The sequence below is a fragment of the Hyla sarda genome, chromosome 3, assembly GCF_029499605.1.
Source record: "Hyla sarda isolate aHylSar1 chromosome 3, aHylSar1.hap1, whole genome shotgun sequence".
In the NCBI taxonomy this organism is placed as follows: domain Eukaryota; kingdom Metazoa; phylum Chordata; class Amphibia; order Anura; family Hylidae; genus Hyla; species Hyla sarda.
The window spans coordinates 260,721,015-260,738,970 of record NC_079191.1 but is presented as its reverse complement, the minus strand read 5'-3'; the positions used below and the strand labels follow the sequence as shown (position 1 = coordinate 260,738,970).

General features: G+C 43.8%; 1 protein-coding gene and 1 long non-coding RNA gene across 2 annotated transcripts in view; one reads left to right on the top strand and one right to left on the bottom strand.

Annotated features, from left to right (window-relative positions):
* Positions 1–5,480, top strand: part of LOC130362297 (uncharacterized) — a 32,401-nt gene extending 26,921 nt beyond the window's left edge. Inside the window, exon 3 of the long non-coding RNA XR_008891345.1 lies at positions 5,035–5,480. This is a non-coding gene — a long non-coding RNA (uncharacterized LOC130362297). The remainder of the gene's footprint in view (positions 1–5,034) is intronic.
* LAMA2 (laminin subunit alpha 2) overlaps positions 1–17,956 on the bottom strand; it is a 943,701-nt gene that overhangs the window by 699,152 nt on the left and 226,593 nt on the right. The gene's annotated exons all lie outside the window — the stretch shown is intronic.

Sequence of the window (17,956 nt, the reverse complement as noted above, 5' to 3'; positions counted from 1 at the left end):
AAAAACGGGGGGAGCTCTTCTTTTCTTATCCGCGAACCTCTTCATGCGTGAAGAAGCCTGTAAGAGAGAATTTTGGGTCTCTCTCCATATAATGGAAAGGTCACGAGAAATTTCATCCACAGCGGGCAGACCAGAGGGCAAGGGGGTAGGGAGGGGGGGAAGAGGGTGACGGCCGTACACCACGAAAAATGGGGATTTGGAGGAAGATTCAGAGACCCTGAAGTTATACGAAAATTCGGCCCATGGAAGGAGATCTGCCCAGTCATCCTGGCGGGAGGAAACAAAATGTCGCAAATAATCACCCAGGATCTGGTTAATTCTTTCTACTTGTCCATTGGACTGGGGATGATATGCAGAGGAAAAATTTAATTTAATCTTGAGTTGTTTACAGAGAGCCCTCCAGAATTTAGACACGAATTGGACCCCTCTATCCGAGACAATCTGCGTAGGCAACCCGTGAAGACGAAAAATGTGTACAAAAAATTGTTTAGCCAACTGAGGCGCAGAAGGAAGACCAGGAAGAGGGATGAAATGTGCCATTTTGGAGAATCGATCAACGACCACCCAAATAACGGTGTTGCCACGGGAAGGGGGTAAATCAGTAATAAAATCCATACCAATCAGAGACCAAGGCTGTTCGGGGACAGGCAGAGGATGAAGAAAACCAGCGGGCTTCTGGCGAGGAGTCTTATCCCGGGCACAGATAGTGCAGGCTCGCACAAAGTCCCCAACATCCGTCTCCAGAGTCGGCCACCAATAGAAGCGGGAGATGAGTTGCACAGATTTCTTGATGCCCGCATGACCTGCGAGATGGGAGGAGTGACCCCATTTGAGGATTCCGAGGCGTTGGCGTGGAGAAACAAAGGTCTTTCCTGGAGGAGTCTGCCTGATGGAGGCAGGAGAAGTGGAGATCAGGCAGTCAGGTGGAATGATGTGTTGCGGAGGGAGATCAACTTCTGAGGCATCCGAGGAACGAGAGAGAGCATCGGCCCTAATGTTCTTATCGGCAGGACGAAAGTGAATCTCAAAATTAAATCGGGCAAAGAACAGAGACCACCGGGCCTGGCGAGGATTCAGCCGTTGGGCCGACTGGAGGTAGGAGAGGTTCTTGTGGTCGGTGTAGATAATAACAGGAAATCTTGATCCCTCCAGCAGATGCCTCCATTCCTCAAGTGCTAATTTAATGGCTAGAAGCTCTCGATCCCCGATGGAGTAGTTCCTCTCCGCTGGAGAGAAGGTCCTAGAGAAAAAACCACAAGTGACAGCATGCCCGGAAGGATTTTTTTGTAGAAGAACAGCTCCAGCTCCTACTGAGGAGGCATCAACCTCCAATAGGAAGGGTTTGGAAGGGTCAGGTCTGGAGAGCACGGGAGCCGAAGAAAAGGCAGACTTGAGTCGTTTAAAGGAGTCTTCTGCTTGAGGAGGCCAGGACTTGGGATCAGCATTTTTCTTGGTTAAAGCCACGATAGGAGCCACAATGGTAGAAAAATGTGGAATAAATTGCCTGTAATAATTGGCGAACCCCAAAAAGCGTTGGATAGCACGGAGTCCGGAGGGGCGTGGCCAATTTAAGACGGCAGAGAGTTTGTCTGGATCCATCTGTAGTCCCTGGCCAGAGACCAAATATCCTAGAAAAGGAAGAGATTGGCATTCAAACAGACATTTCTCAATTTTGGCATAGAGTTGGTTGTCACGAAGTCTCTGAAGAACCATACGGACATGCTGGCGGTGTTCTTCTAGATTGGCAGAAAAAATTAGGATATCGTCCAGATATACCACAACACAGGAGTATAACAGATCACGAAAAATTTCATTGACAAAGTCTTGGAAGACGGCAGGGGCATTGCACAGTCCAAAGGGCATGACCAGATACTCAAAGTGTCCATCTCTGGTGTTAAATGCCGTTTTCCACTCGTCCCCCTCTCTGATGCGGATGAGGTTATAGGCGCCTCTTAAGTCCAATTTAGTGAAGATGTGGGCACCTTGGAGGCGATCAAAGAGTTCAGAGATGAGGGGTAAGGGGTAGCGGTTCTTAACCGTGATTTTATTAAGACCGCGGTAGTCAATGCAAGGACGTAGGGAGCCATCTTTTTTGGACACAAAGAAAAATCCGGCTCCGGCAGGAGAGGAGGATTTACGGATAAAGCCCTTTTTTAGATTCTCCTGGACGTATTCGGACATGGCAAGAGTCTCTGGGGCAGAGAGAGGATAAATTCTGCCCCGGGGTGGAGTAGTACCCGGGAGGAGGTCGATAGGGCAATCATAAGGCCTGTGAGGAGGTAGAGTCTCAGCTTGTTTTTTGCAGAAAACATCCGCGAAGTCCATATAGGCCTTAGGGAGACCGGTTACTGGAGGAACCACAGAGTTACGGCAAGGGTTACTGGGAACCGGTTTTAGACAGTTCTTGGAACAAGAGGACCCCCAACTCTTGATCTCCCCAGTGGACCAATCCAGGGTTGGGGAATGAAGTTGAAGCCAGGGAAGTCCAAGGAGAATCTCCGAGGTGCAATTGGGGAGGACCAAAAGTTCAATCCTCTCATGATGAGATCCGATGCTCATAAGAAGGGGCTCCGTGCGGAAACGTATGGTACAGTCCAATCTTTCATTATTTACACAATTGATGTAGAGGGGTCTGGCGAGACTGGTCACTGGGATGTTGAACCTGTTGACGAGAGAGGCCAAAATAAAATTTCCTGCAGATCCAGAGTCCAAGAAGGCCACTGTAGAGAAGGAGAAGGCAGAGGCAGACATCCGCACAGGCACAGTAAGACGTGGAGAAGCAGAGTAGACATCAAGGACTGTCTCACCTTTGTGCGGAGTCAGCGTACGTCTTTCCAGGCGGGGAGGACGGATAGGACAATCCCTCAGGAAGTGTTCGGTACTAGCACAGTACAGGCAGAGGTTCTCCATACGGCGTCGTGTCCTCTCTTGAGGTGTCAGGCGAGACCGGTCGACCTGCATAGCCTCCACGGCGGGAGGCACAGGAACAGATTGCAGGGGACCAGAGGAGAGAGGAGCCGAGGAGACGAAACGCCTCGTGCGAACAGAGTCCATATCTTGGCGGAGTTCCTGACGCCTTTCAGAAAAACGCATGTCAATGCGAGTGGCTAGGTGAATAAGTTCATGTAGATTAGCAGGAATTTCTCGTGCGGCCAGAACATCTTTAATGTTGCTGGATAGGCCTTTTTTGAAGGTCGCGCAGAGGGCCTCATTATTCCAGGACAATTCTGAAGCAAGTGTACGGAATTGTACGGCATACTCGCCAACGGAAGAATTACCCTGGACCAGGTTCAACAGGGCAGTCTCAGCAGAAGAGGCTCGGGCAGGTTCCTCAAAGACACTTCGGATTTCCGAGAAGAAGGAGTGTACAGAGGCAGTGACGGGGTCATTGCGGTCCCAGAGCGGTGTGGCCCATGACAGGGCTTTTCCGGACAGAAGACTGACTACGAAAGCCACCTTAGACCTTTCAGTGGGAAACAGGTCCGACATCATCTCCAGATGCAGGGAACATTGGGAAAGAAAGCCACGGCAAAACTTAGAGTCCCCATCAAATTTATCCGGCAAGGATAAACGTATCCCAGGAGCGGCCACTCGCTGCGGAGGAGGTGCAGGAGCTGGCGGAGGAGATGACTGCTGAAGCTGTGGTAGCAACTGTTGTAGCATAACGGTCAGTTGAGACAGCTGTTGGCCTTGTTGCGCTATCTGTTGTGACTGCTGGGCGACCACCGTGGTGAGGTCAGCGACAACTGGCAGAGGAACTTCAGCGGGATCCATGGCCGGATCTACTGTCACGATGCCGGCTGGCAGGTAGTGGACCCTCTGTGCCAGAGAGGGATTGGCGTGGACCGTGCTAGTGGACCGGTTCTAAGCCACTACTGGTTTTCACCAGAGCCCGCCGCAAAGCGGGATGGTCTTGCTGCGGCGGTAGTGACCAGGTCGTATCCACTAGCAACGGCTCACCTCTCTGGCTGCTGAAGATAGGCGCGGTACAAGGGAGTAGGCAGAAGCAAGGTCGGACGTAGCAGAAGGTCGGGGCAGGCAGCAAGGATCGTAGTCAGGGGCAACGGCAGAAGGTCTGGAAACACAGGCAAGGAACACACAAGGAACGCTTTCACTGGCACTAAGGCAACAAGATCCGGCAAGGGAGTGCAAGGGAAGTGAGGTAATATAGGGAAGTGCACAGGTGAAAACCCTAATTGGAACCACTGCGCCAATCAGCGGCGCAGTGGCCCTTTAAATCGCAGAGACCCGGCGCGCGCGCGCCCTAGGGAGCGGGGCCGCGCGCGCCGGGACAGAACAGACGGGGAGCGAGTCAGGTAGGGGAGCCGGGGTGCGCATCGCGAGCGGGCGCTACCCGCATCGCGAATCGCATCCCGGCTGGCAGCAGGATCGCAGCGCCCCGGGTCAGAGGACGTGACCGGAGCGCTGCAGCGGAGGGAGTGAAGCGAGCGCTCCGGGGAGGAGCGGGGACCCGGAGCGCTCGGCGTAACACAAATGTAGCCCCATAAACATGGGTATACTAGTACTGGGATGTATTTCCTTATTATCTGCATAAAGGTTTGTTAAAGGGGTTTCTAGCTGTAAACAGAAAGTTAGGGCATATGAGTGTAACAGAGAGTGTCCTCTTCTGCTCTGATAGCTCCCCTTATCCTTTCACCTGGTTCATCCATTTCTTGATATTCAACACTACACAAGAAATGCACTTTACTAGACTACTTTCCCTGATGATAAGAATGGGTACACCTCATGATCAGCACATCATCATATATTGAACAATGGACATATGGTTTATTACCTAGATACTGTATCTAAACACAGCTATATACACTGCATACTAAGCTAAATACAAATGTAGCAGACGTGAGTTTGACACTTAAAAATGTTCTAAAGACCACAATGCTGCAAACTTTAAATGGTCTCTGACTTTTCAACAAACTTTAAACAATCCATTGTGCAAACAGACTTTATGTCTTATTAGAAAAAAAAATGCTTCTTTATCCGCTTACTTACTTACTCCTTTCCTTTTCTCTTCAGCATTCTAAAGTACTCCTTTTTTCAAAAAAGCTTGACTGGTTGAGAGACAAGATGAAATTCAGCTCACTGAGGGATAAAGTAGCATGCTGTCTATGGAAGTATAAAGAAGGGGGTAGCTGCAGACTGACACAGTGAGAGAGTTACACGGAGAAGCTGCAGCAGCTTGTAATATGTGTTGATTTAACCCAGCAATGGATTCTCAACTTTTACTGCCCAGTACCTATCTATAATGCCCTCTATACTGCTACTGCATCCGAGGATAGACTATAGGAGTGCAGGATTTCCCTTTGAGTGTATACATTATATCAGCTAGTCTCTACCCACTTAATCTAGGGCAACCTAAAATTATAGATGAAGCCAGTAGAGGGGAAAACTGGTTGTTAAAGACAACATATATTACCATTCCTCATGCACAAACATAATGGTGGATAATAATTAATATGCCATTTCAGGGGGCATTAGATATGATTAATACATCATTAATGTAATGTATATTAAGTATATGATAACCTATAAAAAATATAATAAAAATCTGTTTTCTGTAAAAACCTTTTTAGAATACAAGGGGAAACTCTTTCTGTAGAATATCCACAGAGCCCAGAGGGCTGCAAAGAGGCACCCCTGCGCAGTAGAGAATAGGGAAGGTGGGGAGGGAACATGCTCACTGAAAAAAAAAACACATTGTCCCATGGAAAAAACAACAAGCAGATGGCACAGCAATAGAAACATGAGAGTCCTTTAGAAAGCAATCAGTTCCTATTACGAAAAATTGCAGACCACTATTCCCAAGAAAGATTGAAACAGAGAAGAGGCAACAATCCATCTGCCCTACTGAACATACACCTTGCTATGGGGATGTTTTTTTTTATAGGGGCTAGCTGGTTTAGATTTCTTTTTTTTTTTGTATTATTAGACTTTGTCAACAATTTTCATCTTTCCTACCAGCTCACAGGGGTAGAACTACCGCATCATTGTGGTTAAAATGTAAGGGAAGCCGTATTTACCGTTAGAACCGTGGATCCGGGATACAGGAGTTGGTCACAGCAGAAACAGATGAAGGCTTCAAAAAGCCTAAGGGCCCTATTATCCACGAAACAGGCAAATGTTACCCTGTGTAATACGGCCAGTGATCAGCCAACATATGAGCAAATGCTTATTTATTGGCTGATTGGGTCATCAGTTGTCAATTAAAAGGTAGATGCAGAAAACGTGTGTTGTCAGTAAAGGGCTGCACTGCAGCAAGAGGTTACGGAAGCATATTGTTTTTTCTTTTTCACAGGGAGCATTACTAAGAGATGAAGGGGGACCAACTGCTTATAGACCTATTTGGGGGTCTTCCTATTTACCTAAAAGCTGGTCGGCCTATGGACCTATTTGGGGGGGGGGTCTGCCTATATACCTAATAAGGGGTCTGGACATCTACCTATTTGGGAGGTCTGCCTAGTTCCCTAATGAGGAAAGTCTGCCTACCTATTTTGGGGTCTGCCTATTTAACTAATGGGGGCAGCCTGTTTACCTATTAGGTGGGGGTCTGTCTATTTACCTAATGCGAGAAGGGAGTAGTCTGCCTACTAATTAAGGGGGACCTACCTACCTAGGATAGGTTAAAATACTATGACTAAGGAGATGGAGGACCCACCCAATAGGGTTGTGGGAATTGGTGCAAAAGTGCAATAATAGGGGCTTTACCTACCTGGATCCCTTGTGGAAAGTCTACACACTACATTGGGCATCTACTAACCTACTGTCTGAGGGCACTGGGGGATATTACCCCTATGTAGTAAGCATAAAAGGAGTCACTATTAGTGTGGGGGAGGCAATATTACCATTTTCCTTCTCCTGATAGTCCCTCCTAACCCTTTCCTTTCCTTGCTGACAGCTCCCTATCCAGAATTGGCTATGGAACCATTTTGCGGTCTCTGGCTTCCTCTGGCCAGAGGATCAGATCTTCCTTAAGACTATGTACTATACAGTGGGGCAAAAAATATTTAGTCAGCCACCAATTATGCAAGTTCTCCCACTTAAAAAGATGAGAGGCCTGTAATTTTCATCATAGGTATACCTCAAGTATGAGAGACATAATGAGAAAAATTGATTTTAAAGAATGTATTTGCAAATTATAGTGGCAAATAAGTATTTGGTCAATAACAAAAGTTCATCTCAATACTTTGTTATGTACCCTTTGTTGACAATGACAGAGGTCAAATGTTTTCTGTAAGTCATCAAAAGGTTTTCACACACTGCTGCTGGTATTTTGGCCCATTCCTCCATGCAGATCTCCTCTAGAGCAGTGATGTTTTGGGGCTGTTGATGGGCAACACAGACTTTCAACTTCTTACAAAGGTTTTCTATGGGGTTGAGATCTAGAGACTGGCTAGGCCACTCCAGAACCTTGAAATGCTTCTTATGAAGCCACTCCTCCGTTGCCCAGATGGTGTGTTTGGGTCCCAGCCATGTTTCATCTTCAATGCCCTTGCTGATGGAAGGGGGTTTTCACTCAAAATCTCACAATACATGGCCCCATTGATTCTTTCCTTTACACGGATCAGTCATCCTGGTCCATTGGCACTGCATGATTTGAGTCCCTGGCTGCGTAGTGTGTTACTGATGGTAGCTTTTGATACTTTGGTCCCAGCTCTCTGCAGATCATTCACCAGGTCCCTCGTGTGGCTCTGGGATTTTTGCTCACCATTCTTCTGATCATTTTGACACCATAGGGGGAGATCTTGCGTGGAGCCCCAGATTGAAGGAGATTATCAGTGGTCTTGTATGTCTTCCATTTTCTAATAATTGCTCCCACTGTTGATTTCTTCACATCAAGTTGCTTGCCTATTGCAGATTCAGTCTTCCCAGCCTGGTGCAGGTCAACAATTTTGTTTCTGGTGTCTTTCGACATCTGTTTGGCCTTGGCCATAGTGGAGTTTGAAGTGTGACTGTTTGAGGTTGTGGACAGGTGTCTTTTATACTGATAACAAGTTCAAACAGGTGCCATTAATGCAGGTAACAAGTGGAGGAGACTCTTAAAGAAGAAGTTACAGGTCTGTAAGGGCCAGAAATCTTGCTTGTTTGTAGGGGAACAAATACTTATTTTCCACCATAATTTGCAAATAAATTATTTGAAAATCAGACAATGTGATTTTATGGATTTTTTCTCATTATGTCTCTCATAGTTGAAGTATACCTATGATGAAAATTACAGGTCTCTCTCATCTTTTTAAGTGGCAGAACTTGCACAATTGGTGGCTGACTAAATACTTTTTTGTCCCACTGTACAGGATGTTTTAAGTGAAAGCAAAGTGGAGCAGTATGTTAGGTCTAATTACAGCTCTCATATGGTTGCAAGAAAACATTCTAATATGTTTTGAAAAATAAAAATGTCTCTCCCCTATTAAGTATATAGCCACAGGAATGTAATTACTTTGCACGTGTAATTATCTATAAGCATGACTGAGACACTTCTATACAAAAGGACAAGTCCACAGAGAACCTTTAATATGTCAACATTTCTTTTTTTTTTTTTTTTTTTTTTTTGCCGAAGAGGTGAGTGAGTTAAATGAATGGCCACTGAGGGCTGGGACACTGGTTCTGTCTGCAAAGAAGAATAATTCATTGTACAAAGATTATTTCAATTGATCTTGATGAAATCATTAATCTGTAAAAGGTTAGCCAATAGAGTATAAAATGTGCCCCAGCGAGTACTCCTAATAGTTCAACTACCGTACTTTAAAAATAAATCTATCAGTTAAGAGACTTTAATGCAAATTATTTTAGTCAGCAGGACAGCAGCACTTAGAAATACAGTATCTGCTTACTGATACATGTGGTTTCTTTGACCTAAGGTGCTAATTCTTCACAGCAGACACTCAAACTCTAATGGAATTCAAGCTACTATTTAGTTGAAATTATGCCCGATGGTATCTGACAGCTTTATTTTAAGTACACGTTTGGCAATAAAGGAATCTGATATTTTATTCTGTACCAGACCTTTATAGGAAATAGCAGAGAAACAAAAAGGTATAATTTCATAATTTTCTTTTTTATCACAAAAGAGATCAAAAAGGCAATTTTCAGACACAAATAATGTTATTTTTCATAATAACGCTTAATTGCTATGTGCTTTCTCAGACATGACATAAATTATAATTAGAAAAACAGCAGAAAGGGGCAGACAGTTTGCTTGGAACATATATTTTTATCTTAAACTTAATCTCCGAATTTGACAAAGGACACATTGACATGACATGAGCCATAATTGAAAAGTAACCTTTATTGTTACAGAATGTTATATATTAAATAAAGCATTACCTCATTTGCTGAACAGTTATATGAGCTTACACAACTGATCTCAAGGGGATTGTATAGTCGCATAAGGCTAAGATCATACATTGTAAGATGAAAATAAAAATACTGCTGTAAAATAAATATAAAAAGCAGATTTAAAAACAAAAAATCTAAGAATGTGTTCCTTCAACACTTAGAAGATGAGGAAAAAAGAAAAATACAAGAAAAAAATATTCGCTGTGTCTTCAAAGTGCCATAACTCTTCAATCATAAGAGGGTATGATACTGTAACAGATATGCTAAATGTGTTTCAAGAGTATCGTAACTCTCTAGTGATAATATCAAAAGTAAACAAAAACTAGAAAAACTTAGGAGTAATATCTAAAAGGGGCACAGAGGACAGTATGTATATCCTGTTAAGGGGCTTTGTTGATTTTAGTCGGTCTGACTGGTGTTATGTGCACTGTGCATATATCTTCTAGTACCCTTAGTCCTGTCTGACAGCCACAGGTGATAGAGGAAAGACACAGAACTGGAGCCTGATAAGTTATCTCACAGTTGTTGTTTTTTTGCAGAATTAAAGGGGTATGAACATCTTATCCATTATCGAAAGGATAAGGGATAAGATGTCTGATCGAGGGGACCCCCCCCCCGCTATCTCCCTGCAGCAGCCCACATTCTATGCATAACTGCGTCTGCAATTTCGAAAACCGCCGGGCTTCCGAGATGGGGACGTGATGCCACGCCCCCTCCATTCATGTCTATGGGAGGGGGTGTTGCGGCCGTTATGCCCCCTCCCATAGAAATGAATGGAGGGGGCGTGGCGTGACGTCACGTCCCCGTTTCGGAAGCCCGGCGGTTTCCAAAACTGCAGACGCAGCTACGCATAGAATGCGGGCTGCTGCAGGGAGATTGCGGGGGCCCTCCGCGATCAGACATCTTATCACCTATCCTTTCGATAGGGGATAATATGTTTTTGCCCGGAATACCCCTTTAAGTCTTGGCACTAAGCCAGTCCAAGATTTTTATGAACTGTTTTTAAAGCTATTCATTGGTTGACTTTGATGTGTGCCTCAGATTGTTGTCCTTGTGGAAGGTAAAATTATTGTCTTTAATTCCTTCCTCTCCGCTCTCAGCACTGAACCCTGCAGTGTTTGAGCTCTGCCCAGCAGCTTGCAAAGGGAGTTGTAATATTAAGCACAATATTAAGCAAAGTATTCAGCACAATATTCAGCACAATATTCAGCACTGTGCACTGAAGGCATCATGACATTACAATCTAGCTCAGCTCAAAGGAAAAAGGAGCTGGAATATTCAGCTCTATATACTTTATACACTGTGCTGAGCTGAGGTCCCACCTGCATTTCCTGACTTTTGTCTCTGCCAGACTCAGACAATATGCAAGCAGCACTGAAGGCAGGACCAGAGAGAGGACCCTTAGTAGCCAAACCTTTAGGGGTTAATTTAACACATACATGTTACACATTTTTATTAAGAAGTATATAAGGTGAATCTATAATATTAATTTTTATTACTAATGACAGGTACCATTTAATCTTTCTGAAAGACCAAAGGGTTTTATGCAAAATATTGTATTGTTGGAACTTGGAGTTTTTTTTCAAGAATATACATTGATGGCCTATACTTAGTTATTTTCCATTTTAAAAAGTAATCCTTTGACTGATAGGTATAGGCAGCAATAGAATATGTTGAAAGTTGGTATTGCAGCTGCACCGTATCGCTTACATTTCCATATACCATTTCTTTACAATGCTTCATTTGGTCCTATATGTGCAAGGCTTCTAGGGGAAAAAAGCTCTGTACATACAGCATCTCATGGAGCATACATTTAAGGTTTCATAAACATCTATGTTACCCTACTATGGCTCTGCACTAAACTGATTTTATTACCGCTTTGACGCTTCAACCATTAAAAAGACAAAACATTGAATAATGATTACAATGACCATCTTTTAATTTACAGACAAAATGTCATGGCATTTCAGAAATTGCATTAGACTTGTTTGTTGTGGTTCCAAGAAAGTAAGAAATTGCTAACTGAGTGCTATCAATCTATATTGCTTCTGTGAATTTACAAGGGAAAAGCTATATGCAAATTGTCTGTTTTCCATCTGATTGGTTTATACATGTGTTGCCCAGCTGGCAGTTTTGAATAATTTAAAAAGTAACAGCAAGAAGAGTTTTCTTGTTTTTTTGTTTTTTTTCTCTCACTAAAAACGTGACAATATAACTCTCAGACATAAAGAACAGATTAAGATTCATTTGCATCTCGGTTGCCTTTTGCTCGGAGCAAGCAATTGAAATGATATAGCCATACCCTAATGCTCAGTGAGTAAGATGAGAGGAGCCGCATCCTTTAATGAAAACGTTCCTCTATGGGATTAGCCTTGTTTCCTTGATACATTGTGCATCTTATTTAACAAAACAGCCCGACACAACCATGAAGAGCAGCAATGGAAGTCGCTGTAGGATGTTTACAAAGCAAAGGTCCTGTTTGATGGATTTTGCTGTCTATACTTTAAAAAAACATTCATTTGAGCCATATTATTCTGTTTTCTGAAAAGAAAAGCCACTTTAGTTTCCTTGCTTTTGTCCTAGCCGCAGTGGCACATGTATTAAAAATAAAATGCCTATTCATTCAGACTTGACTGCTGCAGTCTTGAAATTAGGGCTGCATTTGTCAAGTTCTGTTATTCAATATTTGCTATTGTAACTTGATGTGGAAAGCTTTTATCTGAAATCATGCAACAAATATTAAACATAGGATATTTTACTTTGAAAAGCTAACTACTTACATTGACCTCAATTCATTACGCCCCTGCCAGGTGAGCTATTTTAAACAAGTTGCACTTGTTGTTCCAGTTGAACGACTATGTTTCCTTAAAGTGTTCCTGTCATTTCAAGTGATTTTTAAAAATTAGTATTGTTTTATTACATTAAAGGGGTATTCCGGGCAAAAACATTAAGATGTCTTTTTTTAAAAGGGTTCCGCCGCTGGGACCCCCCGTGATCTCCCTCCAGCACCTGCATTCTATGCAGGAGCTGCGTTTCCAGTTTCAGAGACCTCCATCACGCCCCCTCCCATAGACATGAATAGAGGGGGTGTGGGGTGACGTCACGTCCCCAGTCCTGGATGTTTTTCCCCAGAATTTCCCTTTAACTCTTCAGAGTAGCAACTTGGTCATTTTAGTGCTCTTACTGCTGTTATTGAGTCCTTGGGCATTCCCTTCATGGGCAAAGCTATTTCACATTCACCTCATTTCAGGGGGTAAGACAGCAGCTGGGCTGTTTGCCAGTAGTATGCATACATTGACTTTCTTTCCCTTACTTCTCTAGCAAATCACAGCAGAATACATACTCCACTCTGCTATACCATGACATAGCGCTGGTGAAAGTAAATTTTCACAGGCGGCATTGTACTGGGCTGATGATTTACATAGTACACGATTATAAATTATATAATGAGAGAGAAAGGGTTGCTAATGCATTTTGCAAGGTGCTATGTTGTTATGCCGAGCGCTCCGGGTCCCTGCTCCTCCCCGGAGCGCTTGCGACGTCCCTCTCTCTGCAGCGCCCCGGTAAGACCCGCTGACCGGGAGCGCTGCACTGACATTGCCGGCGGGGATGCGATTCGCATAGCGGGACGCGCCCGCTCGCGAATCGCATCCCAAGTCACTCACCTGTCCCGGTCCCCGGCTGTCACGTCCTGGCGCGCGTGGCTCCGCTCCTTAGGGCACGCGCGCCAGCTCTCTAAGATTTAAAGGGCCAGTGCACCATTGATTGGTGCCTGGCCCAATCAGCCTAATTAGCTTCCACCTGCTCCCTGTCCTTATTACCTCACTTCCCCTGCACTCCCTTGCCAGATCTTGTTGCCTTGTGGCAGTGAAAGCGTTTAGTGTTGTCCAAAGCCTGTGTTCCAGATCTCCTGCTATCCTTAATGACTACGAACCTTGCTGCCTGCCCCGACCTTCTGCTACGTCTGACCTTGCCTCTGCTTAGCCCTTCTGTCCCACACCTTCTCAGCAGTCAGCGAGGTTGAGCCGTTGCCGGTGGATACGACCTGGTTGCTACCGCCGCAGCAAGACCATCCCGCTTTGCGGCGGGCTCTGGTGAAAACCAGTAGCAACCCTAGAACCGGTCCACCGACACGGTCCACGCCAATCCCTCGCTGACACAGAGGATCCACATCCAGCCTACCGAATCGTAACATATGTGAGCATAAATTAAAGGAACAGTAGTATCACAGCAATAAAGAAGTTACACTAAGAATTGAACTGATGCTGAGAAGCTAAAGGGAGGGGAGATCATAGTGCAGCACCATGGACATACATCAGTAGGTACACTGGTATTTACCCAAGGTACAGCTATCCTGAGTTTTATTGGTGGTCAGAGTTTCGAAGATAGCCTTGATTTACCTTTCAAAAACAGTGTGAATCATCTCCAACAGGCAGACCGAATCAGCTTGCAGATACTCAACCTAAGCTTTCTCAAGTTCTTTCTTTCGCAAAGAGTACATGGCCCAATTGTAGTAGAAACACACAAAAAAAAAAATCACCAATGTTAACTCACTCAAGTGTCTTTATTCCTCATTGTAGTTTGGCTTATTTATGTAAAACTATTGTATAAGCTTCCCTGGCTAGTTCATTGAATATCTCCCTGGTGTCTCTGAAACAAGATAAGTACGACCAATTTATTGGATACTGTAGCACGTTTAGCATGAAGAATTGGTTCCTTTTAGACATTTTTGTCTGGGAAACTTAAGCATCAATCCAGCAACTATATTAAAAAAAAATTTTTATAACTTTTTAATTCTTTGCTATATTGCTCACCCATGTTATCTGCTTTATGCACTTAAGCTGCACTTGCCTGTGTTACTAGTTCTAGCGTGGCTACCTCAGCTACATGAGGTCCTAACTATATCCTATATCCAATACTGCAAGCCTTGACATATTACACCAAGTCTAATAAATGCACTTTAATAAAAAAAAAATACCTTGACATTCATATCTGTTTGAGTGATATACAGTCAAGAACATAAAACATTTTTTAATATCAGTAATTATTGAATGGGGGTGAAATCAATTAACCACTCAGCAACTAATAGTTTTAGCCGAGGGCGATTACTGAGTTTCCTTGAGAAAATGTTCAATGAATTTCAGTTTCCTTACATCATAAAATTGAATCGATCAGGTCCCTCATGGGAATGTACTGTCATAAGTACTTCAGATGAAAGAAGGAACTGAGGAAAGGTGTAAATGGTTATAGTATATCAATATTCTGAATCAATATTTGTATGTCCTCAGATAGTAATGAAATACCTAAACACAGGTTTTCTAATCAGAAAAAGCGTTCGGTGTGATGGGAAATCTGGTTCTCACGAGCAATTAATGGAAATGGATCATCTCCTAATTTGAAAGGAATCAATGCAAATCAACAGTGGATACACAGTACATCACAAAGCGGCCAGCTAGTGCATACTGTAATTTATATCCCATGAAATGTGGCTGCAAGAGTTTATTGATCCTAAACTAGTATATATTTCATCCGCCTCGCATGCACTCTCTAAAGGTAAGGTACTGCTGTCTTCTGCCCTAACCCATTAAAATTGGTCCGTTTTATTTAGTTTTTTTCTGCATTTTCTTTTAATCATCAAATTAACACACACACATATATTTATATAAACTGCTCAAAAAAATTAAGGAGACACTAAGATAACACATCCTAGATTTGAATGAATGAATGAATGAACTAATCATATAAAATACTTTCATCTTTTACATAGTTGAATGTGCAGACAACAAAATCACACAAAAATGATCAATGGAAATCAAATTTATCAACCCATGGAGGTCTGGATATGGGGTCAACTTCAAAATCGTTGATGGATGGAGCGAGACATGATCTCCAAGATGTGCTCAATCGGATTCAGGTCTGGGGAATAGGTTCGCCAGTTCATAGAATCACTGCCTTCCTCTTGCAGGAACTGCTGACACACTCCAGCCACATGAGGTCTAGCATGGTCTTGCATTAGGAGGAACCCAGGGTCAACCGCACCAGCATATGGTCTCACAAGGGGTCTGAGAATCTCACCTCGGTACCTAATGGCAGTCAGGCTACCTCTGGCAAGCACATGGAGGGCTGTGTGGCCCCCAAAGAAATGCCACCCCATACCATTACTGATCCATTGCCAAACCGGTCATGCTGGAGGATGTTGCAGGCAGCAGAACGTTCTCCACGGCGTCTCCAGATTCTGTCACATCTGTCACATGTGCTCAGTGTAAACCTGCTTTCATCTGTGAAGAGCACAGGGTGCCAGTGGCGAATTTGCCAATCTTGCAATCTTGGTGTTCTCTGGCAAATGCCAAACGTCCTGCATGGTGTTAGGCTGTAAGCACAACCCCCACCTGTGGACGTTGGGCCCTCATACCACCCTCATGGAGTCTGTTTCTGACCGTATGAGTGCACCATGCACATTTGTGGCCTGCTGGAGGTCATTTTGCAGGGCTCTGGTAGTGCTCCTCCTACTCCTCCTTGCACAAAGACAGAGGTAGCGGTCCTCCACGACTCCTGATGTACTGGCCTGTCTCCTGGTAGCACCTCCATGCTCTGGACACTACACTGACAGATACAGCAAACCTTCTTGCCACAGCTCGCATTGATTTGCCATCCTGGATGAGCTGCACTACCTGAGCCACTTGTGTAGGTTGTCGAATCCGGCTCTGGCGGTGCTCCTCCTGCTCCTCCTTGCACAAAGGCGAAGGTAGTGTTCCTGCTGCTGGGTTGCTGCCCTCCTATGGCCTCCTCCACATCTCCTGATGTACTGGCCTGTCTCCTGGTAGCGCCTCAATGCTCTGGACACTACGCTGACAGACACAGCAAACCTTATTGCCACAGCTCGCATTGATGTGCCATCCTGGATGAGCTGCACTACCTGAGCCACTTCTTTGGGTTGTAGACTTCGTCTCATGCTACCACTAGATTGAAAGCACCGTCAGCATTCAAAAGTGACCAAAACATCAGCCAGGAAGCATAGGAACTGAGAAGTGGTCTGTGGTCACAACCTGCAGAACCACTTCTTTATTGGAGGTCTCTTGCTAATTGCCTATAATTTCCACCTGTTGTCTGTTCCATTTGCACAACAGCATGTGAAATTGATTGTCAATCAGTGTTGCTTCCTGAGTGGACAGTGTGATTTCACAGAAGTGTTATTGACTTGGAGTTACATTGTGATGTTTAACCTCTTAGGAACACAGGGCGTACCTGTACACCTGTTTAAAACTGGCTCACGCCGTGATCCTGCATCACACCGGGTCAGTCCCAGGTGCTATTCATAGCCGGGACCCTGGGCTAACAGCGCGTGGCACCGATCGTTGTGCCGCTTGCTATTAACCCTTCAGACGCGGTAATCAAAGTTGATCGCCGCGCTGAAAATGAAAGTAAACTCTTCCAGACAGCTCAGTCGGGCTGCTCAAGACTATTGCTCCGTCGCGTACGATCGGCGTTTGATTGCTCCAAGCCTGAGCTATCGAGACCCTATCTCGCTGATCCATGAAAAGCTATGGCTTTGCAGGGATCAGGGTAAAAGATCAACATGTGCAATGTTATAGCCCCCTATGGGAGCTATAACACTGTAAAAAAAAGTGAAAAAAAAGTTATCAAAGGTCATTTAACCCCTTCCCTAATAAAAGTTTGAATCACCCCCCTTTATCCATATAAAAACAAACTGTGTAAATAAAAATAAAAATAAATATATGTGGTATTGCTGTGTGCGTAGATGTCCGAACTCTACAAATATATTGTTAATTAAACTGCACAGTCAATGGTGTACGCGCCAAAAAATTCCAAAGCCCAAAATAGCGTATTTTTGGTCACTTTTTATATCATAACATTTTTTATAAAAAGCTATCAAAAAGTCCGATCAATGCAGCAATGGTACCGATAAAAACTTCAGAACATCATACCGGCCCGTACGCGGAAAAATAAAAAAATTATAGGGGTCAGAAGATGACAATTTTAAACGTATACATTTTCCTGCATGTAGTTATGATTTTTTTCAGAAGTACGACAATATCCGACCTATCTAAGTAGGGTATCATTTTAACCGTATGGACCTACAGAACAAAGATAAGGTGTCATATTTACCAAAACATGCACTGCGTAGAAATGGAAGCCCCCAAAAGTTACAAAATGAAATTTTTTCTTCAATTTTGTCACACAATTATTTTTTTTTCCATTTCGCCGTGGATATTTTGGTAAAATAACTAATGTTACTGCAAAGTAGAATTGGTGGCGCAAAAAATAAGCCATCATATGGAATGTTATGTGCAAAATTGAAAGCGTTATGATTTTTAGAAGGTGATGAGGAAAAAATAAAAATGCAAAAATGGAAAAACGCTGAGTCCTTAATTGTGAGTCCTTAACGCTGAGTCCTTAACCTGTTCCCTTTATTGTTTTTTTATTTAGTTATATATTTATGTATGTATTTAATTTATACAACGCATTAGGTGGTGGAAGAGGTGGCTTCCAGTCCTTCTACTCCAATTTGGTCTAGATTAGTGTTGGGCGCGAATATTCGCATTTCGAATTCTTATTGCGAATATCGCATATTCACAAATATTGC